Consider the following 10,000-nt stretch of genomic DNA (forward strand, 5'->3'; position numbering starts at 1 on the left):
AGCCTCTGAGGGAAACCTCAACATGGTTGCTTCGCTTGCTCGAAATAGCTGCCAAATCGGCATCGAATCACACCCTACTGTCCTATGTATATATAAATTAACAAACAAAAAATCACCATGGTAACCAGAGTTGTTAAAAGGAACAACAAAACACCTCTCAAATCGCAGCACTCTAACGAACTCGAAATAGCTATGCACAGTCCATTTGCGTATAAAGTGTATAACGTGGTTTTGTTTTCACTTAAAATGGATGTATATTACGAGAACTGGTCACAGACAGAAGACGAGCCGGCGGTTGAACAACGAAAACACACACACTGAACGTTCGATAAAAATTTTGAGATGAATACGTAAATATCAGCTGTGTGAATACGATCTTTATGCACTGAACACGTACACACACACCTACACACACATACACACACACACACACACACACACACACACACACACACACACACACACACACACACACACACACACACACACACACGTGTAGGTATATATGAGTGTGTGTGTGTGCGTGCGTGTTCGTGTGTGAACAGACATATGCAGTCATACGAGTTAATAACCGTATGCACAAATATTTTCACGCTCGTATTACAATATGCAAGATATGTACTACTTAATATTATGTGAGTGTGTGTGTATGTATGCATTATACACACATACACACACACACACACACACATACACAAACACACATATATCTATATGTATATATATGTATGCATGTATTATATAAAGATATACACCGACACACATAATATAATGCATAAAAGCTTATACATATATATATATACATACATACATGCATAAAACACAAACACACACTAACCTACACCCATATACATACACACACACGCATACAAACGCACATATATATATATATATATATATATATATATATATATATATACATGTGTGTGTGCAATCACACACACATATATCATACGCAGCTGTGATTACCGTCTGCTTCAGCTCTGACAACCGTCAACATTCGCTGATCAGGTCACACACACACACACACAGACGCTCACAGGCGTACACACACACGCACACACACACACACACACACACACACACACACACACACACACACACACACACACACACATTCATCGCTATTTGTATGTGTGTATAAATCACCCAGAATGCATTGCGACGCGTGATTCCTAAAATGAGTTCGGTGAAAAGAAATCATATGTTAAATGCGATTCCTGTAATAGAGAGTGGTAAAAAAAATATGGCGACAACAACAGACACATTCACAGAGACGCACTGATAAATAGACATATATGTATACATAAGTACATATACATACACACTGGCACATGTGCATGCATACATACACACTCACATACATGCATACAACCATATATATATATATATATATATATATATATATATATATATATATATTTATACCCAATTGTTTTGTATTCATACTACAAATGTCTAATAAACACACGCTTATATATATATATATATATATATATATATATATATATATATATATATATATATATATATATATATATATATACGTATACATATATACATATATATGCATATATATATATATTCATATATGTGCTTATATATGTGGTAAGTATAAATTAAAGTACATGCGCATGTATGTATACATATGTATATATATACATATATATGTATATGTTTATATATATATATATGTATATATATATATATATACATATATGTATATATATATACATATATATGTATATGTTTACATATATATGTATATGTTTATATATATATATATATGTATATGTTTATATATATATATATATATGTATATGTTTATATATATATATATATGTATATGTTTATATATATATATGTATATATATACATATATATATATATATATATGTATATGTTTATATATATATATGTATATATATACATATATATATATATATGTATAAATATATATACATATATATGTATACACTTATATATGTATATATATATATATACACATATATATATGTATATGTATATACATATATATATATGTTTATATATATATGTATATATATATATATATATATATATATATATATATATATATATATACATATATATATATATACACATACTTGAACATATACACACATATACACATACAGGCAGGTGTATATGTGTGTGTAACTGTACGCTGATTGCTGCCTTCCGGTAAATCATGATCGCATCGGTGTGTTCTACTTCATAGCTTAACGAATAATGTTTTTTATATACACTCACTTGCATCTACGCACATATACGCACTCACAAATCTTCGTATATTCGTGTATATATATATATATATATATGTATGTATATATATATACGAGCAACGTTGAGTGTTTACTATATATTTGTTATATGTGTGTATATACCAAAATGCAAATAAAAAATACCCGTGTGTATGTGTGTGTGTGTATATATATATATATATATGTGTGTGTGTGTGTGTGTCTGTGTGTATGTATGTATGTATGTATGTGTGTGTGTGTATACGTATGTGTTTATGTGCATACGTTTATGTGGTTTTGTATATGTATCATGCTGTGAGTGATTGTTGAGACGTATTCATTTAACATATATTTCAGCTCTTAAACATACAATGAAACATGTGTAATATACGTATACACAAATGCACGCACACACACATACACACACACACATTTACACAGACATACACAAAATGACACACACACATACACACACACAATTTTATAGATATGTATATATATATATATATATATATATATATGTGTGTGTGTGTGTGTGTGTGTGTGTGTGTGTGTAATACATATAATTTCGGCTCTAATTCTGTGATAACTACTTACATTTTTCCAAGTGAATGCATGTGCGTTTCTATGTGTGTGTGTGTGTATGTGTTCGTTTGTGCGTGTATATATATATATACAGACATACATAGTGTACAACACATGACAATATGCACGTATACACATATATAAATGCATACATTCACACATAGACATACACACATATATATTCATATATGTATATATATATATTTATATGTATATATACGTACGCATATATATATATATATATATATATATATATATATATATATATATAATACAATATAATATATGTATGCATGCTTGCATATAGTATCACGTGTTATGGTTATGCGATCGCGGGCGCATGCGTATGTGTGTAAGTATATACAATAGCATATTTTTTGTGTGTTTTTGTGTGAATTGATTTCCTTTAATCCGGTGTGTCTAAATATGTGCACATTTGTTTGTATACACACACCCACGCTAGCACATACTCCTCATATACACACATACTTAAATACATATATATGAACTTTACATTGTCGTTAGGAGGCACATGTTAACACATGGAAGATTCGGTCAGAATACGTAGAGAGCTTCTCGTACTGCGATACGGTAAATAAAAATACCCACTTCGGTCGTGAATGACAATGTGATCTCACTTGGAAAGCTCCCCCTCCTAGGCACGAGTTTCGGCAAGATTGTTTGTGGAAGACCAGCAGTCACCCTCTCTTCTCCACGCCACTGATCTTATCCAAGGGAAAGGCAAAAACCAATACAGCTTGGCATCAGTGGTGTCACAACTCATTTCATGAGTGAACTGGAGTGACATAAAATAAAGTGTCTGGCTCAAGAACACAACACATACTTCAGGAATCGAACTCACTACCTCATGATTGAAATTCCGACGCTCTAACCACTAAGCCATGCCCATGCCCCTTCACTAGCGGTATCTTCATAAGATTAACCAATCTCATAGAAATGAGCTGCTAATCTGTTTATATATTCAACAAATCCAGTAATTTCGGAGAGCTGGAGTTTCTTATTTGCATACCTTGATTGTTTGAGCAATATATCTCTGATCAGCATCCTGCGAACGGGTATCTCAGTACCCAGATTATCAATATATGATATAATAATAAATGTTTTCTACGTAGTAGACATACTAACAGGGCAAACTTAACCATCTCTCTGTACATTGAAAACAAAAAAAGACCGATTCGATTTTCGATCCTTATTACGCTCTCATCAGGTGTGTTTACACCAATTTCAATGATCCCTAGAGATATAAACAGCCAATTAGTTTACATACTCAACAAATCCAGTAGCACCAGAAAAAAATGGAGACATTAATTAATTAGCATACCGTATGTGTTTAACGGTTTATTTTAATATCAACGCCTGTCAATGAAGATCTCAGGTGATGTGACGATGTTGACAATGATAGCGATCACCATCATCATCATCATCATCATCATCATAGACATTATTTCCAACATTACGATATGCTCATACCCCCTGAATGACTTATTTCCCTATTTACTTATGTTGCTATTGTTCTTTCTTTGTTGTTGTTTCGTTGTTGTTTATTTGTTTCCCCACATAAAGAGAAACAAATCGCCATTTTGCTAAATCGGTAACGGCACTCATACAAGAGTACATATCACCAGCCGTTTATATACTTACATATGTATACAATCATTGATGTACATATGTGTGTGTATGCATGAGCATGTACATGCACACATACATACATGCATACACAGAGAGACTCGTGTTTGCATCTTTATCATATGTATATTAATACATAAATATATATATATATGCCGGTGTATTTGTTTGTGTAGGTGTACAATTACATATAGATAGAAATATATATATATATATATGAATGTGTATATATATATATATATATATATATATATATATATATATATATATGCATATATCTGCATGTTCATTTTACGTTATTCTTCTCTCGTTCTCTCCCCTTATTTCTCCCTCTCTCTCTCGCTTCCTCTCTCTCTCTCTCTCTATCTCTCTCTCTCGCTTCCTCTCTCTCTCTCTCTCTCTCTCTCTCTCGCTTCCTCTCTCTCTCTCTCTCTCGCTTCCCCTCTCTCTCTCTCTCTCGCTTCCTCTCTCTCTCTCTCTCTCTCTCTCTCTGTGTCTATCTCAAAATTATTAACATTTATTCATCCTAATTATCACATATTAAGACAAGCAAATCAATTAATCAGTAAGGTCATTTAACTATTTTCCTAATTAAACCTAATTAAATACTACCAATTTGAATACAGCTCTTGTACTCGATTTTGCTTTGCCTCAGTTCATTCCTAATTAGAAAGAGCCAAGATGAAACGCGTTCCAACAGTGACCATCCCAACATTACAGTACAATACACAATTCCTTTTCTTTTTTGCCATTTCGAACTGTTGTTCCTGACTACGCGATATAACTTCTGGTTTTACTAATTATTGCGAACTCGTAGAGAGGCTATTAACAATAGCATTAGTTTGTAATAGTTAGTTATAATCGTAGCATTATTAATAATATTATTCGTATTATTATTTGGCCTAATTAACCATCATAATCAATGTATACCCACGTTAATAATTATAATTATAATAATTCTAATTCTAATAATAATAATAATAATAACAATCCTTTCTACTAAAAGTACAAGGCCTGAAATTTGGGGTGAGAGGACTGGTCGATTATATTGACCCCAGTGTTTCACTGGTACTCAATCTATCGACTCCGAAATGATGAAAGTTAAAGTCGACCTCGGTGGAATTTGAACTCAGAACACGAAGACGGACGTAATGCCGGCAGGCATTTTCCCGGCAATAATAATAATAATAATAATAATAATAATAGTAATAGTAATAGTAATAATAATAACAATAGTAATAATAAAAATGATAATAATAATAGTAATAATAATAATAATAATAATAATGATAAAGAAATAAACAAAAAAAGCATTACCTCTACAAATAGAATATTTTCTGAACTAGTTGGGTTGTGTAGGTGACAAACAGTTGAAAAATCAACACAAACTCGGAGATTCTTCGTTTGACCTAAAAAAGAAAAAAATGATTGTTTTGAAAAGAAGAAAACCAGAAAATACGAATAAGCACATACTCGGGCTGAAAGTTGTATGTGTTATCGGCACGAACGAAATAAATATAACACTCACCGCCCGTACACACGTACAGGAAAATACACCCACTTGCAGACGCACTCACACATATATCTATATTTATACATATATGTGCATACGTACACAAATACAAACGGCTTGTCTACGTGTCTGTCCGTGTGTCTGTCTCTGTCTAGAGGTAAAAATGCATGGTGTTTGTAAACTGTACGACGCATCGTTTCCTAAGACACATTCTCTCTGTAATTACCTCATAGAAAAAACCGCCATTTAAGTGGTCTGCCTGCTTGCTTTCGCTGACGCTGTAGTCTTTTCCCCCTCTAACTTTTTCTCTCCCTCTTCTCCTACTTCTTCTTTGTCTCTTTCTTCCTCGTTTTCCTTCTCCTTCTCCTTGTTGTCGTTGTTGTTGTTGTTGTTGTTGTTGTTGTTGTTGTCGTTGCGATCTTCGCTGTTGCTTTATCTTTTTTCTTTCTATTATATATATATATACTTTTATTCTCGATGTTGTTGTTTTCGTTGTTGGTGTCGTTGCTGTTATATTTCGCCTTCATTTTTTCTCTCTGTCTTTTATCGTATTTTTCTCTGATGTTTTTGTTGTTCTTTTTCAATTTTTCTACTTTCACTTTCACTTTTGTCTTTGCTTTCTTGTTTACTTTGCAGTGTTTTTTGTTTTTCCTTTATTTCTTATTGTTTTTTTTTATTGTTTTTTTCCTCTCTGCCGTTTCTTCATTCGTATGCTTGATTCCTTGATATCTATTTTATTTGTTATTCTTTAAGACCATTCTTATTTTCGTTCTTTTCCTCTTACTCTCTCTTCATTTTGTATACGGTTTTGCTTCCTTCTCTCTCTCTCTGTCTTGCCTTCTCTCTCTCTGTCTCACAATGTATCTATCTCTTTCTCTCTCTCATATTCTCATATTCTTTATCTATTTCTTTTTTGTCTATCAACAACCCCGTAGATCAATTGCTTCATTCATATATATATATATATATATATATATATATATATATATATATCCTTTCGTTTTATATATTCTTTCAGCATTTTTGCTCTCCCCCTGCAGCACTTACACACACACACACACACACACACACACACACACACACACACAAACAAACAAGCACCTGCGCGCGAGCACAAGATCTCCTATTTCTATTTCTGTCAAATATTCTTTCTATCCTTCCACATGTCTTCTCTCTTGTAACGTTCTCCCTCCCTCTCTCTCATATATATATATGTTTGTTTGTATATATATATATATATATATATATGCGTGTGTATGCATATATGTATATATATATGTATATAAGTATATATATATATATACACACATATATATAATCTTGCACCTTCTACTCTCCTGTGCCGTATCCTTACTCTCCTCATCCTGTCTCCCCCCCCACACTTCTAAACACACATGCTCATATACCCCCTTTCATATTTTCCCTCCTAGTTAGCCCCCCACACACACACACACAAACATATCGTTCATATGTTGTCTCTTCTTCACTCTATATTCGTTTAGCATTCATCCTCACACACACACAAACACAAACACACACACACATACACACGCCAATACTCTCCCCCTACTTCCACTACCCTACCCCCCCGCTTTCACCTTCATATTCCTTTCCCTCTTTCCTCCTTCCCGTCTATTCCTTCGCATTTGTTTTGATTTTACGCTTTTATGCTTTATCTGTCCGATTGTTCGGTTGGTCTAACAGTCCTATTGGTTTGACCAAATTCCTGGCGCAGCCGTTTTCGTTTCTTCATATCTTTCATGTCCGTATGTCCGTCTGCCTGTTCGGCTGTCCGTCTGTTAAGCTAGATATACATATGCATATATATATATATATATATATATATATATATATATATATATATATATATATATGCGTGTGTGTGTGTTTGTGTGTTTTATGTTTGCCTCTTTCTCTCAATGCATAGTTCTCGCCGAACACACGTTCGCCTCCCCGCTGTCATTCGTTCCGCTTTTCTTTTCTGTTTTCTCTGTTAATAATGATAGTCTGGTTTGGTATTTCTGTATATATACATACATACATACATACATAAATATGTATGTATGTGTGTGTGTGTGCATCCCTTTATTTCTCTTTTCTCTCTGTTTTGGTGTGTGCGTGTTATATATATATATATATATATATATATATATATATATATATATATATATATATATACATATAAGTATATATATGCATATAGAAATATATATTCATATATATATGGATATGTTTGCATTTATATGTATATATGCATATATATATATGTGTGTGTATTTATGTACATATCTATGTACGTATGAACATATATGCATATATATATATGTGTATATATGTACATATATTTATATGTATATATGTATGCATATATATATATATATATATATATATATATATATATATATATATATATATATATATATATATGCACACACACATATGTACACAGGCACCCGTTCATGTTCATAGACAGTGGTATGCGCACACATCTATATTCTTTGTATTCTACCCCCGTGTATCGCTTTTTCTTCCTCCTCCCCCCCCCCCCTTATCCCTGCCCATCTCCACTCACCGGTCACTGCATACTGCATATCGATCTTTCTGCCAACAGATTCGTAATTTTTCTTCATTTCGGATGAAGAAACCGAAAATCCCCTCGTGGGACAGTTGATCATTATACGGCTTTCTATTCAATAAAGCTTTTCTACAATGGCAAAAATACAAAAGGCAGGTTTTTGTGGCTTTCGAAAGCGAACCATTTCTTTTCGTCGGCTTGCAATCTCGAGTTTGAATCCCCATGTGGGGGCATACATCACTACAGCAGAACCAAAGATCAAGCGAAGCCAGCTGCTGTTCTCCTTGTAGGATAGTTATCAGGTTGGCACAACGGAAGTGCAACTTTCTACGATGTTTCTCGTCTGAGACCTGATAAAACATAGCAACCAAATCTTCCCTCAGCGTTCAAACACAAAAGGCATAGCTATATACCTACCTACCTACCTACATACATATATACATACATACATGCATATATATTTTTTTTTCATTTTTATAATATTTTTTACTAAGGACGGTTTACGTAATGGATGCATTTCCTATTTCATGTTACGCAAAAACGAAACGTACGTATTTAATGATTTCAAAACATTTTTTTTGTGTCTATCTGTTCTCTACCAACGCTTCACAGCCGGTGTTGGAGCATTTGCATCGCCCCATAACTTAGCGATTCGGCAAAAGGCGATGGTTTAAGTACAACTTGATGAACATTTCTTCAATGTAGTACTCTATCATGGTCGCTGTCTAATGACTGAAAGAAGCAGAAGATAAAAGATGAAAGATGTACATATATATATATGTGTGTATATATATATATATATATATATATATATATATATATATATATATATATATTTATATATGGTGCATGTCTGTGTGTGTAAGTGCTTTTGCATTTATCCCTCACCTCTTAGCAACCGGTGTTGGCTTGTTTATGTCCCCGTAACGTAGCAGCTCGTTAAAACAGACCGATAAAATAAGTAGCAGGTTTCAAAATAAAATTTTAAAAAATTTAATACTGGGGGACGGTTTTTTTTTTATTCCACTAAAAACCTTTTGAAGTCGTTGCTCCAGCATGGCCACGATCCAACGACTGAAGCAAATGAAAAAAAAAAAAGATGAACGATAAAAAGATTTGCATCTTTGAAACAAATATTTTTCTCGATAATAAATTCTCAGTGAATCAGTGCAGGCCATTTTTATCGGAACTCTCTTTGTATACATTGAAAAAGAAGAACAAAAATAATTAAATTTGTTTTAATATTTTCTTTTTTTCCGCAATCGTCCGAAGATTGCTTAGATTGCCGATAAGAAATCCAGCGAACAGATTCCGTGGATGATACAGCGTTGCTTCTAATAAATTGTAAACTACTTCACTAACATCAGTATGAAGTGCTGTTTTTCCTCTCACATGTTTACACACAGACGTACGTGTGTA

The 10,000-nt window shown here is 33.0% G+C and overlaps 1 protein-coding gene and 1 long non-coding RNA gene across 3 annotated transcripts in view; one reads left to right on the forward strand and one right to left on the reverse strand.

Annotated features, from left to right (window-relative positions):
- Positions 1 to 6,890, reverse strand: part of LOC128251510 (uncharacterized) — a 112,750-nt gene extending 105,860 nt beyond the window's left edge. Inside the window, exons 1-2 of one of the 2 annotated variants that reach the window (XR_016239244.1) lie at positions 6,022 to 6,887; positions 5,811 to 5,902 (exon numbers count right to left, since the gene is read on the reverse strand). This is a non-coding gene — a long non-coding RNA (uncharacterized LOC128251510). Of the gene's footprint in view, positions 1 to 5,810 lie in introns of both variants that reach the window. The other variant, XR_016239243.1, reaches the window with a different exon arrangement.
- The window catches only part of LOC149130241 (transcriptional regulator ERG homolog), a 118,059-nt gene that overhangs the window by 20,038 nt on the left and 88,021 nt on the right, over positions 1 to 10,000 (forward strand). The gene's annotated exons all lie outside the window — the stretch shown is intronic.

The sequence above is a fragment of the Octopus bimaculoides genome, chromosome 30, assembly GCF_046866305.1.
Source record: "Octopus bimaculoides isolate indiv1 chromosome 30, ASM4686630v1, whole genome shotgun sequence".
Taxonomy (NCBI): Eukaryota; Metazoa; Mollusca; class Cephalopoda; order Octopoda; family Octopodidae; genus Octopus; species Octopus bimaculoides.